The sequence below is a fragment of the Toxorhynchites rutilus genome, chromosome 2 (assembly GCF_029784135.1).
Source record: "Toxorhynchites rutilus septentrionalis strain SRP chromosome 2, ASM2978413v1, whole genome shotgun sequence".
In the NCBI taxonomy this organism is placed as follows: domain Eukaryota; kingdom Metazoa; phylum Arthropoda; class Insecta; order Diptera; family Culicidae; genus Toxorhynchites; species Toxorhynchites rutilus.
The window spans coordinates 299,506,166-299,531,407 of NC_073745.1; the positions used below are offsets into that span (position 1 = coordinate 299,506,166).

The following is a 25,242-nucleotide window of genomic DNA, read 5'->3' on the forward strand; positions in this document are numbered from 1 at the left end:
ATCTTACGGAATTTCCGATTCGTATAGTATGTAAATCGCCAGAATCCGTTCGCGACAAAAAAAGTTATTATCGTTAACTTTATTTCAGAAAAACGTGACCTGTTTCCTGATTTGGCACCCTTAATGAAAGACGTAGTTCTACGTCAAAAATCATTTTTGGGGAAAAAAAAGTGGAAAAATTTGTTTTTTCGGACCACCTTAGAATGGAAATGAGCACCCTAATAATAAAAAATACGTGTCTAATGTTTTGCGATAAAGAACAAAATTGCCACTTTTGACGAAAATCTGAGAACCACTATATCGGTTTCACATGGAATGGTTGTATATTAGGGTGCCAAATATCAGCTCAATCGGACTTAAGGGCGCAAAGCGGTCAAATTTGAGTTTTTTGAAAATCGAAAAATCAAAGGAAATCGGGGTTTTCGAAAGAATAACATTGATGCCAAATGCGTTAAAATTGCATAAAACGTCGAGATCTAGTGTCATCTCGAAATAAAAAATTGTCAAAAATCGATACTCTGGAATTTTTTATAGCAAGGGGACCAATTACTCGCAAAGGAAAAAAAGAGGGTATAAGGATATGGGGACAGGGGGTCTTCCTAGCCTAATTGGTTGCGTGTCCGCTACTAAGCGAACGATCATGAGCTCATAACTCAGGGCCCCTCAACTGACCATCTTTGTGTGTTATTCTAGCTACTATGTCCACGCAACAATCATCATGTGGCGGTAATCCCAGTCCCTTACCGCATTTTCGGTCTGCTGCATCGGTAATTGGCACTAATAATAACGCAACAAAGGAAGCCTCATATCAACAGCCCCGCTGTTAACAGCCCAACTGTGAACATTCGAACAATAGCAATATTCTTACGCCGGAAAAGGTGACATGTGTTGTGCATCGATAGAATAGGAATTCTCTTACGCCTTAACGGCTACTGTGTAATAGATAAAAACAAATGTTTATCGATAGATAGCGATACTCTTACGCCTAAAAATGGTAACAGTGTAATATACAACAAAAGTTATCTTAAGATGATACAAAATGTACGCGAATGAATTCGGCTCTGTTACAGCTGAATTGCTAAAATAACCCTGTTGTTGGGATAAAAAAAAAGGAAAAAGGGACAATCGAAGACACACGAAGATCGATAGATTGAAGGAAAACATATATTTGGGACATGTAATCAAGGTCTAACCGAGCCAATACATCTCTCACCGGCACATTGGACTGTCTTCCTCGGGTCCGAAGGGAGTTTTCTAAATTCGATCTGGCGATCAGATACACCTCACCCGACCAAACAATGTGCTCAATGTCGTGATAACCTTGACCCCAAACGCAGAGATTGATGCTGGCAAGATTAAAACGGAAGAGTAGTGCATCTAACGAACAGTGATTGGCATGAGTTGGGCGAAGGTGCGAATAAAGTCCCAACTCAATTCCAGGCTTTTGAACCATGGTTTGAGGCTAATCTTAGGGATAATCGAGTGAAACCACCGGCCCAATTCATCTTCGTTCCACTTGTGTTGCCAGTTAGCGATGGTATTTTAGCGGACTACAGAATAAAATTCATTGAAGGCGATTTGACGCTGATAAATATCGCCTTCAATTGCACCTACCTTTGCTGCTGAGTCAGCCCTTCATTATCCGGAATTGAGCAATGTGAAGGGACCCAGACAAAGATAATACCATAACAGCATGATTGTATTCGTTTTTTATTGTTTTCATAGTCTCGGGACCAAGGGCGCCATTTTTCTAAATTCGAAACCAGATAGGTGTTTTTCGTAGTCCAAAAAATCATTTTTAACTTTTTTTTTCCAAAAATGACTCTGTTCAAAAATTTATAATTTTTGAACTACTGGACCGATTCAGATGATCGATATATCAAATTAAAGCCAAATAGCTAGTTTTCGTAGGGAAAATGACACATTTGTCAATTAATTGAATTCTAGTCCCATACATCCAGTCTAGTCGCACAGAAATATTGAACGAAGACTGAAATCATGCTAACTTTGAAAAATCATAACTTAAAAACGAAAGATAACACATCTCTGATTTTTGGATATGTTATGTAAAAAGCTTTCAACTCAGCTCAGCTTTCAAGAACAAATATAAAAAATATAGCATCCTTGGTCCCGAAACCATGTAAATTATAAAAAACTAATACAATAAATAATTACGAAATCAAAATCCTCTTTCTTTCCTAAGTCTAATTTTTTTCAAAAAAGACTATCTAATTGGCTTTAATTTTATGTGTCGATCATCTGAATCGGTCCAGTAGATCACAAGTTATAAATTTTTGTGTTGGAAAGAAGAGGAAAAAATAGATTTTTCGAATCGGTCTATCGGTCAACTTTGAAAAATCTCAAAAACTCAAAAACGAAAAAAACGCCTCTCTGCTTTCGACATATGTTATGTGAAAAAATCCTCAGCTTCCCAGAAAAAATATAAAAAAAAATATAGCGCCTTTGGTCCCGACGCTATGAAAACAATAAAAAAGTATACAATCAATAATAACGAGAACAGAATTTTGAGAGAATACGAGAAATTTTGAGTGCTTCATCCAGACGCTGTTATGGTATTACCTTTGTCTGGGTCCCTTCACATTGCTCAATTCCGGATAATGAGAGGGCTGACTCATTAGCAAAGGTAGGTGCAATTGAAGGCGATTTTTATCAGCGTCAAATCGCGGATTCGAATTATCTGCAGGTATAGTATTTTTTTAAAAAAGATTTTGCTGATTGGCTTTAATTTGATTTGTTGATCATCCTAATCGGTCTAGTAATTCAAAAGTTATGAATTTTTGTCATTTATGGAAAAAAAGGAAAAAGTTGATTTTTCGGACAACCCTAAAATGGAAATGGTCACCCTACTGAAAAAAAAAAAAATACGGGTCTAATGTTTTGCGATAAAGAACAAAACTACCATTTTCCCAAAAATCTAAGAACCACTCGGTTTGGCATGGAGTGGCAAACCTGTTTTTGTGCGATCGTTTTCCGAGCGATTCCTTATTTGTAGACCCTTTTTGTGCGATTTTATTCCTAAATCAGAATTTGAATAGCACAACTCAATCGCACGACGAACAATCGCAATAAAATTGCACAAAATGGGTCGCACAAATTGCACAAAGCACAAAGTGCACCCGTGGCCGAGTGGTTAGCGTCTCACATTATCATGCCGGGTGTTCGGGTTCGATTCACGTTCTGGCCGGGGAATTTTTCGTCAAAGAAATTTCCTCCGACTTGCACTGTGGTCACGCGTATTCTAGAGCTTGCCCCTCGGAATACATTCAAGGCGTGTTTATTTGGTTTGGTCTTATACTATTATATATTATATATTTCTTAAAATCTAAGTATTAATAAATGACGCAAGTTAATGCATACATTAAGACGGCAAAAGTTCCACAGGGAACGTTAACGCCATCCAAGAAGAAGGGTCGCACAAATTAGGAATCGCTCGAAAAACGATCGAACAAAAATAGGTTTGCTTGTATATCAAATGTCAACATACAATAGAACCCCGCTTAACCGGCGAATAGTCTGGCTAAGCCATCGTGCATAACGAAAATCGCGGATAACGTGATAAAGAACTTAAAATTAAGTGCACACACGAAATAAATTTATTTCAACGCGAAAACTATATTTTATCAATATAAAAATCATTGAACTATTCATTTGTAAGGTCTTGTACAGCAGTGGTCAGATAATGTGCAAGCCATGACCAAAATAAGAGAGCAAGTGCCTACCTCTCACTGACAAATTTCGGGAGGCTCTATAAAATTACTATGGAACTACACCGCGGATCATCCGTTCGCGGATAATCGGGGTTCTAAAGGATGTGTCACATCAAATTGCATCACGGAAAAAACGCTGTAGAAATTTAATTTTTAGGGATTATATCTTCAGCTTTCGCTTATAATCAGATAAGAGTGTATAGATCACGTTGGCCATGCTTCACTGTCAATTTTTCGTAACTTTGGAAAAATGTCGTCGAACGAAAAAGAGCGTCGTGAATTAATCCTGTGCACTCATTTCGAGAATCCGGAGTTGTCACATCGGGACATCGGTAAGATGCTGGGAATCGTCCAATCCACGGTCAGCAGAGTACTAAAACGATACTTCGAGAACCTAACCATCGACCGGAAGGTGAAGAACGGCAAAAATGGATGCTCCGTCAGTGAAAAAGATCACAAGCGCGTAGTTAAGCAGTTTAGACGTGATCCGAGAAGTTCGGTCCGGGATGTCGCCAATAAGCTGAATTTGTCAAGTTCATTCGTCCAGCGGACCAAGCAGCGGGAGGGCCTGCGTACATACAAGGTTCAGAAGGCTCCTAACCGCGACGAAAGGCAAAACATGGTGGGGAAGACGCGAGCCCGGAAGCTGTACACCGAAATGCTGACGAAGCCGCATTGCCTGGTAATGGACGACGAAACCTACGTCAAAGCGGACTTTCGTCAGCTGCCGGGCCTGTTGTTCTTCTCCGCAGAGGGCAAATTCAGCGTTCCGGAGGAGATTCGCAAGCAGAAACTATCCAAGTTTGCCAAAAAGTACATGGTGTGGTAAGCGATCTGCTCTTGCGGAAAGCGGAGCGCCCCCTTCCTGATGACCGGCACGGTAAACGGGCAGGTTTACCTTAAGGAGTGCCTACAGAAGCGCTTACTACCACTATTGAAGCAGCACGAGGGCCCGACCATCTTCTGGCCGGATCTCACTTCGTGCCACTATCCAAAGGACGTGTTGGAGTGGTACGAAGCCAACGGGGTCACCTTCGTGCCAAAGGAAATGAACCCGCCCAAAGTGCCGGAGCTTCGCCCAATAGAGAAATATTGGGCGATTATGAAGCAGGCCCTCCGGAAGAACCCAAAAGTTGTCAAATCGGAGGCGGACTTCAAGAGAAAATGGATTTCAAAAAAAACTACAACCTGACGTTGTACAGAACCTTATGGACGGGGTAAAGAGGAAGGTGCGAGCATACGGGCTTGGGCTCGAAGTATGAATAAAAAGAAAATGCCAAAAGTTGTTTAATAGTTTTTATTTTACTGTCTAAAATTTTCAAAAGGATCGGTCTACTGGGCGAATTTCTACAGCGTTTTTTCCGTGATGCAATTTGATGTGACACACCCTTTACTGTATATCAAAATCATTGCCTCTTAACCATTCCTCTTCTGTGTAGGAATCGGTTAAATGTAAAATATTTCCCCGTTCTATTCCCCTAATGATATCCATTTCTACAACATTGTCCATGAGAGAGCCATAGCTGCTACTTGTTCACGTGACATGTTGCTGAAATTCGCCACCAATGTGCGCCAAGCGTGCACAATCAATTTATTCGCCTCATATCTTCCCCTCAGCAATCGAGACGCGCGCGCCCTGGGTATGTGCCGTGGCAGCGACCGTGTAAAGTCACGTAACATCGCACACAACAAGGTAGGGAAGGGCTGATCCCAAAAAGCATCAGCGAGGAGAAAACATTTTTCTTCTGTTTATCTTCTTTGACTATAATTTATCCACACATCACACCTTGCGCAAACGGGACGCAAAACCGTTAAGAAAATCGCGCATCGCATATACATATCTGGTTGAATGCATGGCACGTGCGGCATATCGAAACGCAACCTTAACTTGGGATTCTAATGCCATCGATTTTCGATTGTTTTGATTTTTTTTGTTTCATCGATAGCACCTCATGCGGGTAGCAACCGGACCCAAAACGAGCGGAAAGTAACACTTCCGTTCGCTTCCGCGCTTGGCAGAAGAGTTCATGTTACTGTTGTTTCTAGCGAATTATGCTTTGCACGTGTGCAGTGCACTTTTCCCATTATCCCTTGGCTCAGACACTGGCTCGCGTGGGTCTGCCGTACATCTCGCAACTTTGTCGAATTCGGAAACCTGAAGCCTAACCCTATGGAAGAACGAGGAACGTGACATTCGATGGGCTCGCTGGTACACACTGCGAGGCAGGCATCAATTACTAATTACTTGCGGTGCGGCGTCTTTTGTTTCGCCGATTTGGCACAGGAAAGAGCCTTAGTGGGGGTGGTGCGGTGAGGCTTTCGAACTGGAAAATGCTCAGCTCGGTTGATTGTCCGGATACGTCCGCCGGAGTGCTCTCTAGTTCACATGCAATGCGCTGCAGTAGTTTTCCGCCAGTTGAACATACCTTTCATTTTGGATTGTGGTTGCATAATCGAAATAGAAATCAATTTTCGATTGCCTACACTACAATGTACGGTCGTACCGACCGTTCCACCGACGATGTGGCTTGCAATGTTTGATTCCCAATCTCTGGCATTACTTTCTATCCACCCAAGGAGCGTCGTCATGCGTGCTTCGACGGCCTTCGGAAGCCTGTATGCCGTGTGGGGATTATAGTTATTAATGGGCAATAATGATTCCTACTGCCGGCAACAAGATACAAGCATATGGTGGGTTCAAGGACGTGACACCACCTAATTGACGTCGCCAATTTGCAGCTGTCTCTTCCTGTTATCCATCGGAAAGGAAAGACGCAATCCAATGAACGCGAAACAAGGAAGATTTTTAGCGGTTCGTTGTCTTGTCAGCCGCGCGAACCCGGTATTGAGCTCCTGTTTCGCGGAAGTAACTGATTCCCTACCTAGCGACTGCAAGCTACACGAACTCCGAATCGGTTAGATGTTTGTTTGTTTCCATCTGTTTTAGGAGTGAATGGAATTATGAACAGCGTTGCTTATTTTCAAATTTTGCCTCTACTCTGCCCAAATTCACATGGTTGACGTAAGCGCCAACATTCCCGAAATCCACTTTTTACTGATTTACATAATTTACCATGTTATACATACGTCAAGCATGGTAGGGTTACTGATCTTGATTTGTCCGATTTTGGGGAGTTTTTAAGCAACTAGTAAATGCAAATCGATTTTTCTTCATGAAAATCACAAATAATCGATAGCCACAAGTCTCTAGTTGCTAATACTACCATAAGGCGTTGAAATTATTCAATTTTTTATGTTTTTTAACGATTTTCCTCAAAGAGGAATTATGATCATGATTTGACCAAAAAATGATCATGGTTTGTCCAAAAAATGATCATGGTTTGTCCGGCTTTAGAAATCACCATTCTCAAATGAAAACATTTGAATTCTCAAGTAATTGTTGCATTTATCATTGCTTGAGTTTACTGTCAACATATTGATCCATTCATAATTCAGGCTTTCTTCAGAGTATTGCATTTTCTTGGGTATTTTAAAAATGTTCACCTCAAGACACTCAACATAAAGAAACTTTATTTCTGCTATGCGCGAAGGACACCATAAATAAACTGCGGCGCGTCAAGCGGTTGCCATAGAAATCATGTGGACAAAACAACATTATTGAATTGGACAACTCATGATCAGAATTGAGTTCATCAGAATGCGTTAATTTAATGGTTTAGCTATGTAAATCTGATACAAATGGTTTGCAAGAATGATGATTACAATGTTTGTAAGTGTTATAATCCAGAAAAAGGTCTGTAGCGAAATAATCATTTGGTGATCGATTAAAAGTTAGCTCGAAAGAGGGGCGCACCAATAGATGTTGTATTTTATAATTAAAACATGTGATTCCGTAAAAATCTATCGTCTTCTTAAATATATATAAAAATGGATTTCTGTCTGTCTGTCTCTCTGTGTGTCTGTCTGTCTGTCTGATTCTTATGGACTCGGAAACTACTGCACCGATCAACATGAAAATTGGTATGTAGAGATTTTTGGGGCCGGGGAAGGTTTTCGTGATAGTTTGAGACCCCTCCCCCCTCTCTAAGGGAGGCTACCATTCAAATGAAACACAATTTTCTGCATTACTCGAAAATTAATCAAGCAAATGAAACCAAAAAGCCTTTACGAGTTCCTTTATTTTCCGGTAGATTCGAGTAGCTACGTATCTCCTCCGGTAAATCTTTCCGTGACTTTTGAACCTTCCTTTAGTTGATTCTTCGTACACAATTCAAGGGTTTGGAAACCTCAATGTAGTCATAGCGATAATTCGTTTCAAAAGTGGATTTTGAGATTTTTCTATATTAGGCTTCTTTGACTTATTTTTAAGGTTATTCAAATGTGATTTTTGAATTGAACTGAACACTCAAACATGCTTCGTAATTCGTTCTAGTAACGCGTGGAATGAATCTGCTGACAAATAAGTGTGTTCCGTCATCAAATATTTCATAGTAATTCGATGGATTTCAATTGCTGAGGAATTGATAAGCTTTGAGCTGACTTAATTTTCCTGAGCACGCCGTCGTTTAACAGGGCTACATTTACTGTCCTGCCAAATGAACGAGTTTTGTTCCATTACTGAAAATCCCCAAAACCAGAAAGTAATTTTGGATCTTTGCTCACGTCGTAGAAAATCGTGCATCGTCGTGCATCGAAGGTTCCTCAACATGGGCCTTCGAGACCCATTCTTGTTCTGGACGCATGCGTTTTTCCGCTATCCGGCTTGAAGAACCAGGTCACTTCGAACCAGAACAAGACATACCAGGCATCGGGCATCGAACATCGAATCAGGACAACAGGTTGACAAGCGTCTTGACCCACGATTGGCAGATCCGTATCACTTTCAGTTTCTGTTTCGGAACTAGTAGGACGACTGCAGCAAATCCAGAACACCTCTTCCGGATATTATAGAAATTTTCTCCCAAACTCGTTTCCTTTCTACAATCACTGAGACTGTCAACAGTGGGAGTAAATCTTAGTTTTGATCCTTATCAGGTGAGTGAAGTAGGAACACCACCATACTAGTTCACATCAAGATTGCGAATATACGTTCAACCAACACATTGTTCGCATAAACTTACGCAATGTGTTTTCTATTGAATTAAAATAACAAAAGCTCAAATAAAACCCCTCCAGCCAACTTCTGACAGTTAATATTTATTGAACGAGCAGATTATTTCATATAAATTTATGATTCATGCTAAGAACAAGAAAAACGCGTTTTCCCAACACTGAGAGATTCATATTTACGTCAATCATGCATACTTAGGCAGTACTGTGGTTCCCTTTTTTTGTGATAGTCCAATCGTCCTGGGAAAATTATTGTCAAATTGCTTTAAAACACGTGAACTCTTCGGTAGAACAGGTCGTAAGTGCGGCTGCGGTTTATGAAGTCTGTTCCAGTTGGTATTTGACCGCTTTTTTACTAGTCGCTGCAGGGCCTTTAGTTGTCGTGCCAAGAATCTAATGACTGCACTTCGATCTGAGAGAATTGTTTACTTAGTGGAGCAATTCCAAATGAATTCGTCCTAAAAATGCAGATTTTGAAAACATGTATTTTTGATTCGAATGAATGTTTGTATTCCTTTTGTGTTGGAGGAAACATGAGTTTTCCACAGCAATTGGGATTTTTTTTGACTCAAGTGTAACTTTTGAAAAGGGTGTATCGATTTTAGTACGAGAAATCTTTGATAATTTATATCTCAAAAACTATGAGTTTCTTAGAAAGAGTTATAGTGTATTGATGTTAAAATGTGAAAAACATATACATTGAAAAAAAAAATTGTACTCTTTTTTCATTTACAAAAAAAAATCAAAGTCATGTTGAAAATTTAAAAAATGAGTCCAAAATGAGTCCAAATGAATTTTGATTTGATTTAAAACAAAAAAGCTCTTCATCAATCTCCTTCTAAATGCAGCCATACTCGAGATATTCCAAAAAATATTTCTAATTTACTGTCTTTTTTATAGTAATAGGCTCTTTAAATAGGTTTGTCGTGTTATTATAATTTTCAACAACTTTTCCAAATACATCTTTTTTTCCAATTCATTTATTTGTAAGGATCAATCGCATGAGCTTTGCGGAGCCACTAATTCATGATTTGTTTATACAGAATTTCAACTTGAATCTATGTTTAGTAGGTTTCGACCGATTACTCGCGATTTACTCGAGGTTAGAGAGGCAATAATTTTTGTGGGACGGGTCAGGTTAGGGATATGGATATGACGCATCGTTGTCCCATTCGAGAGAAATATATCATGATGGTAAAAATATACGTTTAGGAGTTACCCATGTTATGTTGAGAAGTTTTAACCCACATGTCTTCATATGTTTTTCAACGTAACTATCAGAATTTGTGGCTGAAAATGATTGTTAACATACGAAAGTTTCGAAAACTCATAAAAATGCCACATGCTCCACAAAGTTTCCACAAAAATAGTTTTACCATCTTGGACTTTTTTTGTTAAATTTTCTACATGACAGAACATTTATATGAAAAAAAAATAAAAAAAATTCAAAAATACATATTTTAGAAGTTGCAAATCAAAGTTTATTTTGTAAATTAAAAAAGTGTACTGATTTTTTTTTCTCAGTGTATAATTTTTTCATATTTTAACATCAATACTCTATAACTCTTTCTAAGACACTACTTCGGTACGACTCATAATTTTTGAGGTATAAACTATCAAAGATTTCTTTCATTAAAATCGATGCAACCATTACACTTGAGTCAAAAAAATTCCAATTGCTGTGGAAAACTCATATTTCCTCCAACACAAACGGAATACAAACTTTCATTCGAATCAAAAATACATGTTTTTAAAATCTGCATTTTTATAACGATTTCATTTCATGCTCTCCATAATTTTTTCATGCGTTGTGAGATGAGTATTTCCTTGTTTTTATTGGTGACATCGGTTTTTTAAACCTTAGCGTCGAGGATGGTCCACAGGTTTTCAATAGAATTAGGATCCGGGCTTTGTGGGGTTTGATGCGATACTTTCTTTCTTTCTTTGTTTTTAAGAGGCTTTTAACTTTGCAGTTCATTCACCTCTAGATGCGATACGACCGAAAGAAAGACTTTGTTACCCTGGTCGTGCGCTTCGGATCGTTATCCTGTTGAAAAGCTACCCACCTTACTCCATGAAAAGCACCTTCACATCATCGCGTTGCCTCCTCCGTGCTTGACTGTGCCTTGGATGTGAAGTTCCTGCAGCTCTTCACCCGACCTGGCCACACACGAACCCGCCTTTTTGGATTGTAAAACTAGAATTTGGATTCGTCTGTCTACAGTAGGGGAAAAGGGGGGAATTTGGACCACCTAAGCAAATCGCCTAATATTTCCAAACTAATACGGTCTAAATAGAAAATGTCACATTGTATACTGAGCTACACTTGTTTTCTCTCAATCAATAATGTTTAATCATTATATCAAGCTTCAAATTACCAAATATATCATAAAATAAAATAAATGATTTTTGGACATTCAAATTTGATACGGTGATTTGGGGGTGATTTGGTCCAGTGTGTGTTTCTTCGAAAAAAACATACTTATGTTTATGTAAAGTATTTTGGAATAATGTTACAATCAGTAACAGTGTTCTGGGATCGATACCAGGTGTCATGGCCATATTCCAGACCAGAAAAATTGGATTGAGACCATCTCGAATTCTGCATGGATTTTTCACTGTTGTTCGAGCATTTTCAAACAGTTTCCATGCTTGGTCAAAGAATATCCGTTCTTGATGGCTTGCGTTGCTCTTTCAAGCTCCTCCTTCTTCCAACGTTGTCTGCCCATCCTCTTTTCGTAAGCGGCATCTGGAATCAATTAGACCGAAGAAAAACTTCAAATCTGTAGGACCATGTCACCCTACAAAAAAGAGTCCATGTCAGCCCCCAAACAACATGCAAAAATTAAAATGCAATTAATTTCATTTATTGCTATCAAACTTACAGTTTCGCTGCATCCAATTGTTCCTCTTCTGTGGGCGAACAGAACTTTACTGCCCAATACACGAAAAGTTTGTTTAATCAGCGGGAAAAACCTTAAAACCACGATTGGAAAACTCACATTTTTTGACAATCAAAGTGCTTGTTGTGTTCATGCTACCGTTACCTTTCACCTGTCGAATTTTACCAAAGTTTTTTTACGTTAGGTACATACTGTTCAACAATAGAAGGACATTATAAAAATTCCAAGTTGAGCCGTACTTTTTGAGATATAGGGGTGGTCCAAATCACCCCGTATGTCCAACTCACCCCGTGTTACCCTACCGTTTTTCAGTACTTCAGCGGCTTAGAAGCGTGTTCCTTGGTGAATTCGATCTGTCGGAGGATAACTTTAGAATTTTTCTTCATCTCTCGGATGGTCTTCTTGTCATTTCTGGCATCTGTTTTGGGTTTCCTTCCTCTGCCTGGGCGATCCACCACCGATCCTAACGTCTTCAGCTTCTAAATATTATTGCCCGACCGCCGTCTTCTTGACGTCGTTCTTCTTGGCAACCGGCAGGTGCGATTCACCGTTCTCGATATCTCGAATGACCAATTTTCAGATGCACAACGGAATCGTTTTTGAAACAACTGACCTCTCCATTTTTTTTTCGACTTCCCTGAGTGCAAACACATGTACAAATGCTTCAGAGCCAAGTTGTTTCTAAAAGTCAAAATAATCAAAACAATCGAGGGGTCTCACGATGAAAACTTATCGAAAATATATCGATTTTCACAGTGGGTATTTATTGTGTCACTGCTTTTTTTTGGAATTTTCTCAGTGCAACATGTGTGAGCATCTATATAAATAAAACTGATTTGGTGTCCGTTCCTCACGATTTAACTCAAGAACGGAGCAACGGATTTGAACAGTCAGTATCAGAATTGAAGTGTCTCAGTCTGCGTCAGGTTTATATGCTAAGAAAATTATCAAAACCATTCGGAAAGTTGAAAAAATTGGAAAGTAATTTTTTGACAAGTTTTGTATATCTATATAAATAAAAATGATTTAGTGTCGGTTCCTCACGATTTTACTCAAGAACAGAGCAACGGATTTGAACAGTCAGTATCAGGATTAAATTGTCTCAGTCTGCGTCAAGTTTATATGCTAAGAAAATTATAAAAACCATTTAGAAAGTTGAAAAAATTGGAAAATCATTTTTTGGCAAGTTTTGTATATCTATATAAATAAAAATGATTTAGTGTCCGTTCCTCACGTTTTAACTCAAGAACGGAGCAACGGATTTGAACAGTCAGTATCAGAATTGAAGTGTCTCAGTTTGCGTCAGGTTTATATGCCTAAGAAAATTATGAAAACCATTCGGAAAGTTGAAAAAATGGGAAAGTCATTTTTTGGCAAGTTTTGTAGATGTAAATAAAAATTATTTGGTGTCAGTTACTCACGATTTAACTCAAAAACGGAGCAACGGATTCGAACAGTCAGTATTAGCATTAAGTACGATTCATATACAACATCCACGTTACGTTCACGTTCCGTCCAATCACGTTTCGTCAATTATTCTTCCAAGCAGTTGTTATGCAAACATTCACATTCACCGGCAACGGCAACTTCGACTTGCTGTTGCTGGTGTATGTGAATGCTTCAATAGGAATTGCATGGAAGAATAATTGACGCAACGTGACGTGACGGAACGTGAACGTGACGTGGATGTTGTATGTGAATCGCACTTTAATCTGTCTCAGTCTGCGTCAGGTGTATGTCAAAAAAGAATTGCATACTGCGAACATAGATCGCGAACAGAGAAATAATTTCCGTAAACGTGAGTGTTCGAAATTATATTAATCAGAAATGCAATTGTGGACGGGACGAAGTTTGCCGTAGTAAATAAGATTTCAAGAACGGTTACGATGTGTTTATTTTTTATTTTAACCAGAAAATGAAACAAATGAAAAAATATGAGTGGGCACTTTATTTTTCCAATCACTGTAATTACCAATTCTGATTCATTTTCAAAAGGGTAGCAACACGGCATAAAACACAACGATTGTTAACGCACTTTCGTGTCGAACTGTGTCGCGAGATAATCAGCTCAAGATCAGCTGACTGCGTAATCAGAATCCTTCCCCGCCCTCGAACCCATTGGTAAAGAATGTCATATCGCCACGAAAAGACCATTACTGGGGCGGGAAGCTAAATTGAAATTTTACGTTCAACACCAGACACTGTGCCTGTGACCTTCACCTTTCGGGCGGACGAAACTGTTTATGTTTTATGCTGATGGAGCGCAGACACGCAGAGTTTGGCGCTAGCTGGTCAGAGGGGGGGAAATGAAATAACATAAAATGGAAATGTTTTGTAGTCGCGGGAAAAAAACAGCGGCAGTTTTCCGAGTATTGATTCTTTTTTTCTGGCGTCATACTGTTGAACGGTTTTGCCGGTAGAGTTTAATAGATTGAGTAGTATTGAGTAGAGCAATGTCGAAGGCGTGTCAATTTTACCGACGAAAAAAGCTGGAAAACAATCCAAAGCACTTGCGCATTTGTATTGATTGAAATCGAAAGCGTTGAATTATATAAAAGTTCATTCAAATTTTCGAATTCACCTGTATTTACGTAAAGTGAATCAAAAGTTTTTCGGGTACGTGGATTAGACCGCCACTTCCCGAATTAGTGTCAAAACGTGTTGAAATTAACAATAATACTATAAATGCATCGCAGTTTTTCCAACGACAGCAAGCCCGAAGTCCTATGACATCACCATTCAGTATGAGCAACCATCAGTCCACGACTCCAGCATCAATGAAGTCAACCGCCAGAGATCAGACCACATTGAGAGATACACTTTACAGAAAAAACGGGATTATATGTATGTAATGTTTGTCGTGGGCCGGTGCGGCGTAAAACTCCTGTGGAGCCGCCGCCGACGCAACGACGTTCGTGTGTGATCAGTCAGTGCAGCAGTCAGCGCGTGGGATACACATCAACAGCCAGAATCCAAAGATAAACCAGTTTTGTTTTTATTTTCGCCTTCGCTCAGAGTTGGCAAGTTGTTCCGTCCGCTCCGCTTGGAAGCTTGCCAAAACCGGTTCTGAGCTATCCCCGCGTGCGCAGTGGTGTGCAACTTTCATTAACAAGTAGTAGCCTGGTTGGCCTGTGAACTCTACCTGTGGCACAACACGGTCTGTGGGTCTGGCCGGGAAATGGGATGATGCATGTTGGCGTCTCTCACTGAAAATTGTCGCGGCTACTTCTAGAGGATTAACTACGCTACGATCGATAGGGGGCGCGCGCGGAGTTGTTTCACTTGCCAACTCTCCCACACGGTGTGACCTCAATTCTGCCGCGGTATTCAAATTTCATCTAGCTTTTAGCTGAGATAATCTCTGTGTTATTTTTTCGCAATTGCACATATTATGATGGGAGTTTTGAGATCAATTCGCGTTCAGACGGGAATAATTTTTGTTTTACCATTGTTATTTGGAAAACAACCGTAGAATAATAGTTGGTTACGGAATCGCAATTAAATTTTAATTTTTAAATTAAATTTAAATTTAATTTTATTAATTTTTAAGAGCTACAAACTTTTTTATTTGTGTTTATATAACTTTGTAGGATATAAAACTTTTACTTTTCACTTGTACTGCGTTCAACTTCATTGTGAAAGAGAAGTAAAAAACTACTCTCAATGGAAATCACCATGCATTATTATTGAGAGAAATTAGTCTCGATTCAAAGTCAGGTATGGGCAAAATCGCATCGAAATTCGTCCTACAACACTCATTCACAGATAAAACTCACCCTTCTATTCTCCGTTTATGCCTCACTTTATTTGAGACAGAAAACATTCCCCTATCATCGTCGCAAAGTTCATACTCGAGTTAAACGGAAAAATACTGTCTCGATTTCGCTCATCTATTCTCAGAGAATTTTGCATTCTCTCATTTGCCTCTCGGAATGACGTTAGATGGTGATAGAATCAAATTGGAAACGTTTGCTTGAGCCAGCGAGTGTCTCTGTGAAATCATTCGTTTTTCACTCAATGAGCAATCATCGAGTCTCGATCGCGGCAGTAAAATATAGGTAGATAGTTGAAATCGAATTGTTTCTTGTGCACTATTGCAATGACATTTTTTCGTTTCTAGTATGAAACGATCTAAGCCAAAGCAAAAGACCATATTAACGCAAGTTATTGGTGAGCGGGAAGGTAGATTCATGTGCACTTGAATGCTGACAAGGAAAAGATTACAAGGGAAATTAAAATCATACATACACGCAGATTCAGTCTATTTTGTGTTTTGTGCGATCCTCCCAAAGGAGTATTCATTCATCGAATGTTGTTTCCCACTCTTTGTTTTGTTATGTTCACTCTCAGTCCCGAATGAAGATGGTGGGAGATGGTTCTTTTTTGCATGGGACTTGGGAGGTCAATTCACAGCAAAATCATAAAAAACTTTCAATATAGTACACTGGAGTCGCATTGTACGCAGGGGGATACGTGACGCATAAACAAAAACCACGTAAATCCCAACATCCGTGTGAAAAAAAACCACGTAAATCCCCAAATCCACGTGAAAATAAACTGCGTAAATTTCAAAATCCGTTTAAATATCGTAACGCGTAAAAAACGCGTAAATTCCTAAAACAGCGTAAAAAAAGCCGCGCAAAAAATAACCGCGTGGAAAAAACGGCGTAAAAAGCGACTTCAGTGTATTTATGATAAATCCATGGACTATGACCATATTCTTTGTCAACTTTCAACGAAAAATTTCCTTTCCTCTTTTTTTTTTTTTTTTCCAAAAATGACTTTTTTCAAAAATTCATAACTTTTGAACTACTAGACCGATTCACATAATCGACATATCAAATCAATCAATCACCTGGTCTTAAAAAATACTATACCTGCAGAAAATTCGAATTCTGCTCTTGTTATTATTGATTGTACAGGTAAACTTCGATATAACGTACATTTCACTTTCAAAATTGTACGTTGTATCGAATTGTACGTTATATCGAAGCATAATAAAGTACTCACAAACGTAGTCTATAATACATTATTGTGTTGCTGTTTTAGTAAAGTCAATGAATAACTTCAATCAGAAGACGAAGCCAGCCTTTCTCATGATGTTTCCCTTCGTACTGTTGATTAAAGCTTGTTTCATTTAGAATCCGGAATTACAAAACCAGCTGTATTTCGGGATTGATTGAAGGTACAAAACATGTTCTAGCATCACAATACAGAGAATTCATTGTTCTATCAGAAAAAAATATTGGAATTTTTTTCCTCTACACTTTGGAAATGTGTACGTTATATCGAGTGACGTTATATCGAGGGTACGTTATAACGAGGGTACGTTATATCGAAGTTTCCCTGTATTCGTTTTTTATTGTTTCCATAGCCTCGGGATCGAGGGCGCTATATTTTTTTTTATGATTTCTGGAAAGCTGAGGATTTTTCACATAAAGGGTGTGTCACATCAAATTGCATCACGGAAAAAACGCTGTAGAAATTCGCCCAGTAGACCGATCCTTTTGAAAATTTTAGACAGTAAAATAAAAACTATTAAACAACTTTTGGCATTTTCTTTTTATTCATACTTCGAGCCCAAGCCCGTATGCTCGCACCTTCCTCTTTACCCCGTCCATAAGGTTCTGTACAACGTCAGGTTGTAGTTTTTTTTGAACAGAAATCCATTTTCTCTTGAAGTCCGCCTCCGATTTGACAACTTTTGGGTTCTTCCGGAGGGCCTGCTTTATAATCGCCCAATATTTCTCTATTGGGCGAAGCTCCGGCGCGTTGGGCGGGTTCATTTCCTTTGGCACGAATGTGACTCCGTTGGCTTCGTACTACACGTCCTTTGAATAGTGGCACGAAGCGAGATCCGGCCAGAAGATGGTCGGGCCCTCGTGCTGCTTCAATAGTGGTAGCGCTTCTGTGGGCACCCCTTAAGGTAAACCTGCCCGGTTACCGTGCCGGTCATCACGAAGGGGGCGCTCCGCTTTCCGCAAGAGCAGATCGCTTGCCACACCATGTACTTGTTGGCAAACTTGGATAGTTTCTGCTTGCGAATCTCCTCCGGAACGCTGAATTTGTCCTCTGCGGAGAAGAACAACAGGCCCGGCAGCTGACGAAAGTCCGCTTTGACGTAGGATTCGTCGTCCATTACCAGGCAATGCGGCTTCGTCAGCATTTCGGTGTACAGCTTCCGGGCTCGCGTCTTCCCCACCATGTTTTGCCTTTCGTCGCGGTTAGGAGCCTTCTGAACCTTGTATGTACGCAGCCCCTCCCGCTGCTTGGTCCGCTGGACGAATGAACTTGACAAATTCAGTTTATTGGCGACACCCCGGACCGAACTTCTCGGATCATGTCTAAACTGCTTAACTACGCGCTTGTGATCTTTTTCACTGACGGAGCATCCATTTTTGCCGTTCTTCACCTTCCGGTCGATGGTTAGGTTCTCGAAGTATCGTTTTAGTACTCTGCTGACCGTGGATTGGACGATTCCCAGCATCTTACCGATGTCCCGATGTGACAACTCCGGATTCTCGAAATGAGTGCACAGGATTAATTCACGACGCTCTTTTTCGTTCGACGACATTTTTCCAAATTTACGAAAAATTGACAGTGAAGCATGGCCAACGTGATCTATACACTCTTATCTGATTATAAGCGAAAGCTGAAGATATAATTCCTAAAAATTAAATTTCTACAGCGTTTTTTCCGTGATGCAATTTGATGTGACACACCCTTTAACATATGTCGAGACCGGAGATGCGTTTTTTTTCGTTTTTGAGTTATGATTTTTAAAAATCAACCGAAGGTCCAAAAAATCATTTTTCACTTTCTTTCCAAAAATGACTTTTTTCAAAAAATTTTTATTTTTGAACTACTGGACCGATTGTGCAATGAATTATGTGTTTGTAGAAGAGAATGAGGTTTTGGCTAGAAATATAGTTAGTTGGTTGATTTGCCAATTCGAAAAACGGGTCTTTCTGGTCACTAGTTGGATAACTGATGAGTCATGTCTGAAGTATGCGTTGAAGTTCATCTCAGTCGAAATCGGTCAAAGGCTGTTGCATACAATTCTAACAAATTATTATTAATTATTAAGCTATGTCAATCGCGAGTATTACACACAAAAATGTTATGGGTGAATGATGTCCACATTCTAACATTATCTAAAGTTCTGACGAATACACCATATATCTATCTTAACTTTATACAAAATTAGGATTAGATTGTTTTTCAGTGAAAACATCAATAATTTGTTGTCCTGCTAAAGACTGGCGTGGATTTATGAGTACGACATGCAATTCAGATTATCCTTATTCACTCCTGCAGCAATTCAATTCCGAACTCATCATAGACACGGAAACTGTCAGTGTGGGACACAGTGGAGTGGAGTTAGTGATTTCTCACCTTGAACCCTTTCGTTACGAGCGTCGTCTATAGACGACATCCGCGCGACGAGCTGTGTATACGAGCGTCGTCTTTAGACAACATGAAATTCATACCGCTCTTCGATCACACCAGCGCGATGTGCATACTTTTCGGCGCAGTGCTCCGTAAAGAGCACACTGCCGTTATGAAAAGGTTAAAATGGAAAGAAGAAAGAAGAAAGAAGAAAGAAGAAAGAAGAAAGAAGAAAGAAGAAAGAAGAAAGAAGAAAGAAGAAAGAAGAAAGAAGAAAGAAGAAAGAAGAAAGAAGAAAGAAGAAAGAAGAAAGAAGAAAGAAGAAAGAAGAAAGAAGAAAGAAGAAAGAAGAAAGAAGAAAGAAGAAAGAAGAAAGAAGAAAGAAGAAAGAAGAAAGAAGAAAGAAGAAAGAAGAAAGAAGAAAGAAGAAAGAAGAAAGAAGAAAGAAGAAAGAAGAAAGAAGAAAGAAGAAAGAAGAAAGAAGAAAGAAGAAAGAAGAAGAAGTGTTTTTTTTCTGTTAAAAATTAAAAATTGATAAACTTCCGGAACAAGCTGATTTTGGAACCATTCACAAAATAGTTGACGGTTTATCCAAGCAACAGCACTGGAAGGATCTACACTGGAAGTGACAAATTTTTGAAACATCGAACATTATTCGATCTTCCATTTGTTATCAATGGTAATTTAAGAGTATTAGTAAAATAAGAACGCGATATGAAAGCTATTCGATATGAAAGCTAATGATTTCTGCAACAGGTTTACTCTCCGAATGAGGTAATGTGATGTTTTGATGTTTTGAAAAGTAAACTAGATTCGACGCAATTATGTATCTGGTTGAACCTATCCATTACTCGATAATCGATTGAAAACTTTCCGCCACAAACAATATTCGAAGCTTACGAATGCCGAAACTCTTTTTAAAATTAAGGAATACTACTCTACTGGAACGACCCAGGTGCTTCATAATTACGTACATTTTTTTAGTTTCTTCCAAATGCTATCTTTGAAGTCCATCTTTATGGTGCTCTGGTCGCGTTAGTCTTGACATGGGAGTGGTCAATCCTATACCATTCAAGTTGGATATCGTCAAAAAACTAGTCAAAGCTCACATTTATTCGAAGATACCACCGATTCGATTCACGTCCCGGAGAATGTTTTATCCTGCCTATTTGTCGTTCCAAAAGAATAAATACGAACTTCAATTAGCAAAAGCTGTCAAAAATGTATCTTCGATGAATTTCAGATGGAACTTTAACAATTATTGACGAAAGAAAATATTGTACTGTTGATTCTTACACATATCAAACTTGAGAAAGGGCAAAGGCCGTACATCTCATTCGAAACAATAAAAAAAAACGTTGCTCAGGATTATCCATAGTGGTGGATTCTGAGCTTATGAAAATAGTACGAGAGGCTTTCAAATTGCGCAATATTCCCACAGCGAGAAAACTTTTCGTAAGCTACGTGAATACGGCTGATCACAAAAGGGGTATGAATACTATGATATGAATGTGTTTCTCTGCTTAATCCTCATTTTCTGTTCAATAACTCAACGACAAATTTAAATTTGCATATTATTTCTTGTGTTTCGGAAAAACGTGATATAAACGGAATGTTTTCGGTGATAAAATCGAGAGTGATGTAAACGAGACGTGATAAAAACGCCCAGTGATATAATCGAGAGGTACTGTACCTAAAAAAATTTGGTCAAAGAATGAAATGTAGAAAATTGCTCAAATTTTAATAAAAAAAATTGTGCTGATTTTTTTTTCATATTAAAATTCATTTTTTATTAAATTATGTAGTTTGCCACGATGCCACCAATTTTTTTGAGTGACCGCACAGAACAGTGATATTATATAATAATATATAATGCTTTTTCGTGTGCTGAAGGATCAAATGAGCAAATAATGAGCTGTTTTGAAAGCTTAAAAATATTTGTATATATGGGAGCAGACATCTCATTCTTTTTTCTTCTTCACCTCTTTTGGGATTGTACAAAAAAAAGTCCATACGATGTCAACGGGGATCGAACCAAGGCCAGATGAAAACCAAGGTTGTTTAACACGACCACGCTATCCACATAGCTACTGGTGCTGTTGCATAAATGTGTGATAACATTACACCTAATTATAAAGTGAAGTTGAAAAGTGTTTTCTGAGAATAAAAGAAGAGCATATAATAGAATCTATATCTTTCTTGGCTATGCCATGTATTTGGCAAACTACACGAAACGCTTTAATACGTGTTTATTTGCAATGTGTCTCCTGTTTCGCTTGCTCAAATTGTTCGTATATTGAAATAGCATATATATTATATTTTTGGAGAGTAGCGCATTTTTTGTTATTTTTAGACTCATTTACCATCGATTCGTTTCGATACTCTGCTGGGCGTTTATATCTTACTTACGTTCGAAGCAGTCCCGCATCATCATATGCCTTAAGCTATGTATCCATTTCACATCGATACACCTCGAGTGATGTTCGATGTTGTACGTTCTGGCATAGTCTGATCGCCACGAGTGTGGTTCGACGTTATACGTGAAGGGGTTGATGTAATAAATCTAGATGCCAAAACATGTGCTAAAAATTAATTTTGAGTGTATGAATAATCATTCTGTTCGTGGTCATGACAAAATTAATGATTACTTCGGTGTCTTCTATCAAACGTCTCGGACTGCATTGATCAAGTAGGCATTTGAAATCGTTCGTGACTTGATAACATTTGACAATTATGGTATTAATTCAGTAGCTGGACAACAGGAGTGAAAAAATCCACTGGAAGATGCAGAATGCAGAATATATAGTTGAGCATCAAGAAAAAACATAAACCACGATTGTAGCAATCAAAGGTATCAACGTCCAGCCCAAGCTCATTGTCTATAAACGGATTGATGAAAATCCTCTGACATGCTTTCGTATAGAGGCAAATACATGGCAATGGTATTCGATGCTCTTCGTAATGTACGCCCAACATCATCGGACTCTGAACGTGCGTTTTCCTCTTCAGGAAATCTCATTAATGAGATCCGATCTTGATTAAAAGATCGATAAAAAGCCGTTTCTTCAAGAAAGTTGTTTATTTCAATGTTTTTTTACCGGTAATCTACTGAAATTGAATTGTAATGAAATTGTCATTACCGAATATCCGGTTATTGAAATTTTGGCACGGTGATGCATTCCCTAAAAAGTAAGTGTCCTGTATGGAAGACTTCTTGGTAGTGTGAACTATGCATATAATTTTAGTTCAGAATTTAAAAAAAAATGTTTTTGAGAAAAACCAATTTTGATTTAAAATATTTTTTTAAAATTTGTTTGCTATTTTTTAGTAAAAGCTTGAACAATTTCCTATATTTCATTGTTTGACCAAAATTCTGTAGTTTTTATAGTTTTTGAGTTGGATTTTTTTTTTGAAATTAAGTTTCTTTTAACTTTTTTTGAAGAAAAAAATTTTTTTTTACAAAATTTTAATCAGAGAATGAAATACAGAAGATAATTTATTCTTTCATAAAAAAATACAAAAAAAATTAAGTTTAAAAAAAATAAATTACACAGAATTTTTTTTTTAATATTTTATTAATTTTTCTTAAAAATATATTGTTTTTGAACTCTGAACGAAAATTTAAAAAAACAGTTCATGCAACTTACCACCAAGTCTCCCATACATCGGAAGAAGGACACTGTTACAGGGAAAAAGTTTTTTTAACAAGCAACAAGCAAGCGAGCCATCATGAGAAAGGTTTACTTCACCTTCTAGTTGGATTTTTCCACCATTATTTACTAACTATACCCAAACAGCACCACAATGAAGTAGTTTGACCTATTTTTCTGAGTTCTATACAATATACAATACGTACAATTCGATACAACGTACAATTTTGAAAGTGAAATGTACGTTATATCGAAGTTTCCCTGAATGCCTATTCGAAGTTTTTGAGTAAAATACCTCAATCTGATTATTAGAATCTGAACTTGGTGATGCTTTTGCTTGGTTGAAGGTAGAAATTCAAAATCTTACCATCAAACTAAACACTAAATAGCAAAAATAAATACATTCAAGTCTGAGAAGACACTGTACGATTCTTTAGAACTGATTTGGTATTAAATAGGTGCCTGTCTTCGATGCCACCAATTTTTTTGAGTGACCGCACAGAAAAATGATATTGCATCTAATCCAAGATGGTTCGAAAACATTCGTTCCAATCCGATAGCTTGGTTAAAAAAGTAGATGTTTCATGTGCCAAACTGAAAGTTTGTTATCTGATAGAAACTCGAAAACTAATTTGATCGAAGTATCAAGAGCTATGATTTTGTGTACTGAACCTACCGCAAAAGTTTCGATCAACTTCCGATAACAAGCAATATTTTCCACACTTTTGCTGTGAACCTTAAAAAAAGAATCCATAGTTCAGAATATGTTCAATGTTTTGAAGAGTGAATGTGTTACTAATTTTACTAATGAACAAACTGCTAATTGAAACTCACCAGAATCTCTCTTCCCAGAGTAAAGGCATTGGCACTTCCCGCCGCGCAAAATTATATTTTCCCACGATTGGCTCTGTCCTTGGTTCTGATCGCGTGTTGTTCCCTCCCCTCGTGTATCACATTCTAGCAAAACGATCACATCCAATTGACTCCAATTTATCTTATAACGCCACCAGCGCCACCCTATTTTGCAACAATACGCCGACACATGGGGGCAGGGGGAGTAATTTATTTCTGAAAACTGCACATCATAACACACAATAACACAACAATCAATCGAACGGACTGCTGCTGCTGCATTAGCCCATCGAAAGCTCCCAATGCTTTCAAATTTAATTAACCATAATTGGATTTCGAACAGCACTTCTTCACATCTTGATCCGCGGCAACTCCGTGCGCCTAGCGGCAGAAGGCACGTCGGTGATTCCGTTCAATCCCAGGCAATATATCGCGCACCTTCCCCCGGCAATCAACCCGAAAACCGTGAGAAAAAGAACACCAATTTCATAACTCCGGCACTTCTTCTCGGTGCGATCCTTACTGGCGGCAGCGCTCTGTGCACTGCACTCTGACTGTGTGTTTTGCTATTTATTCAGGTTGGAGCGATTTTTTGTATTTCTATTTCTCTTCGCCGTAATGGCTTCACCTCACGTTTTATTGGCACTAACTTCTAAACATTAAACTCCGAGAAGTAAAACTCTATTAGAACTGGTTTTCCGTTTATTTTTTTCTCTTCCTTTCTATCTTGTGCTTCGCCTCTGAACGCCGTGGGCGCCTCCATCTGTACCATCGGCAGTGGACCTTCCTTCGTCGAGGAGACCTGAGAAATAATACCCCATCGGGAGGTTTTCGCCAACCATGTCGCGACGTTGGCCCGGTTTGTATCGCGCGAATTTCGTATTTTTGAGTATTATTTAGAAGGCCTTAACTAGGCACGATATACCGTGAAACGAGAGGACAGAGCAAAACAACATAAAGCGCGAGCAGATCTTCACCAGTCGATGGTCGACGATCAACTGAAGCTGCCGGCGCTGGATATGGTAATGAGCCTGAAATGCAGTTCCATGCAGCGTGAGTGAGTTGTGAGAGAGGAAAAATTGTGAGCTTATGGTAGGGGTGGTCAAAATGAACCAGCAATTTTTAAATCTATTCCTAACGTTGTCTTCTGGTTCGTATGTTTGAACGGTGTGTCCTTTTATCTTTTCAATCTGATTTACTATACAGCCATTCCATGCCAAACCGAAATAGTGGTTCTCAGATTTTCGTCAAAAGTGGGTGTTTTGTTCTTTATCGCAAATTATTAGACCCGTATTTTTTGACGTAGCACTACGTTTTTCAGGAAGGGTGCCAAATCAGAAACAGGTCACGTTTTTATGTTATAAAGTTAACGTCAATAACAATTTTCACTGCGAATTACTTCTGATAATTTGCATACCATTCGAATCGTAAACTCCCTAAGATTTGTTTGACAAGCTATACATTCTTCTTCTTCTTGAATGACACTAACGTTCCTAGAGAAACTTCGCGGTCTAAACGTAGTATTACTTGCATCTTTTTTTTGACGTAGGACTACGTCTAACCTTTCAATATAGGGGCCCATTTCAATATTTCGGTGTGAAAAAGTGTTCAGTTTTTAAACGCTAATACCTCCTCAATTGATGAATGGAT

At 38.6% G+C, this 25,242-nt stretch overlaps 1 protein-coding gene across 5 annotated transcripts in view; it reads right to left on the minus strand.

Moving 5' to 3' along the window:
* Positions 1–25,242, minus strand: part of LOC129771130 (probable serine/threonine-protein kinase yakA) — a 154,099-nt gene that overhangs the window by 50,310 nt on the left and 78,547 nt on the right. The window contains exon 1 of one of the 5 annotated variants that reach the window (XM_055774505.1): positions 23,575–24,598. The exons of the other annotated variants lie outside the window; for them this stretch is intronic. The gene's annotated coding sequence lies outside the window, so the exon portion shown is untranslated. Of the gene's footprint in view, positions 1–23,574; positions 24,599–25,242 lie in introns of those variants that run through there. 5 annotated transcript variants of the gene reach the window in all.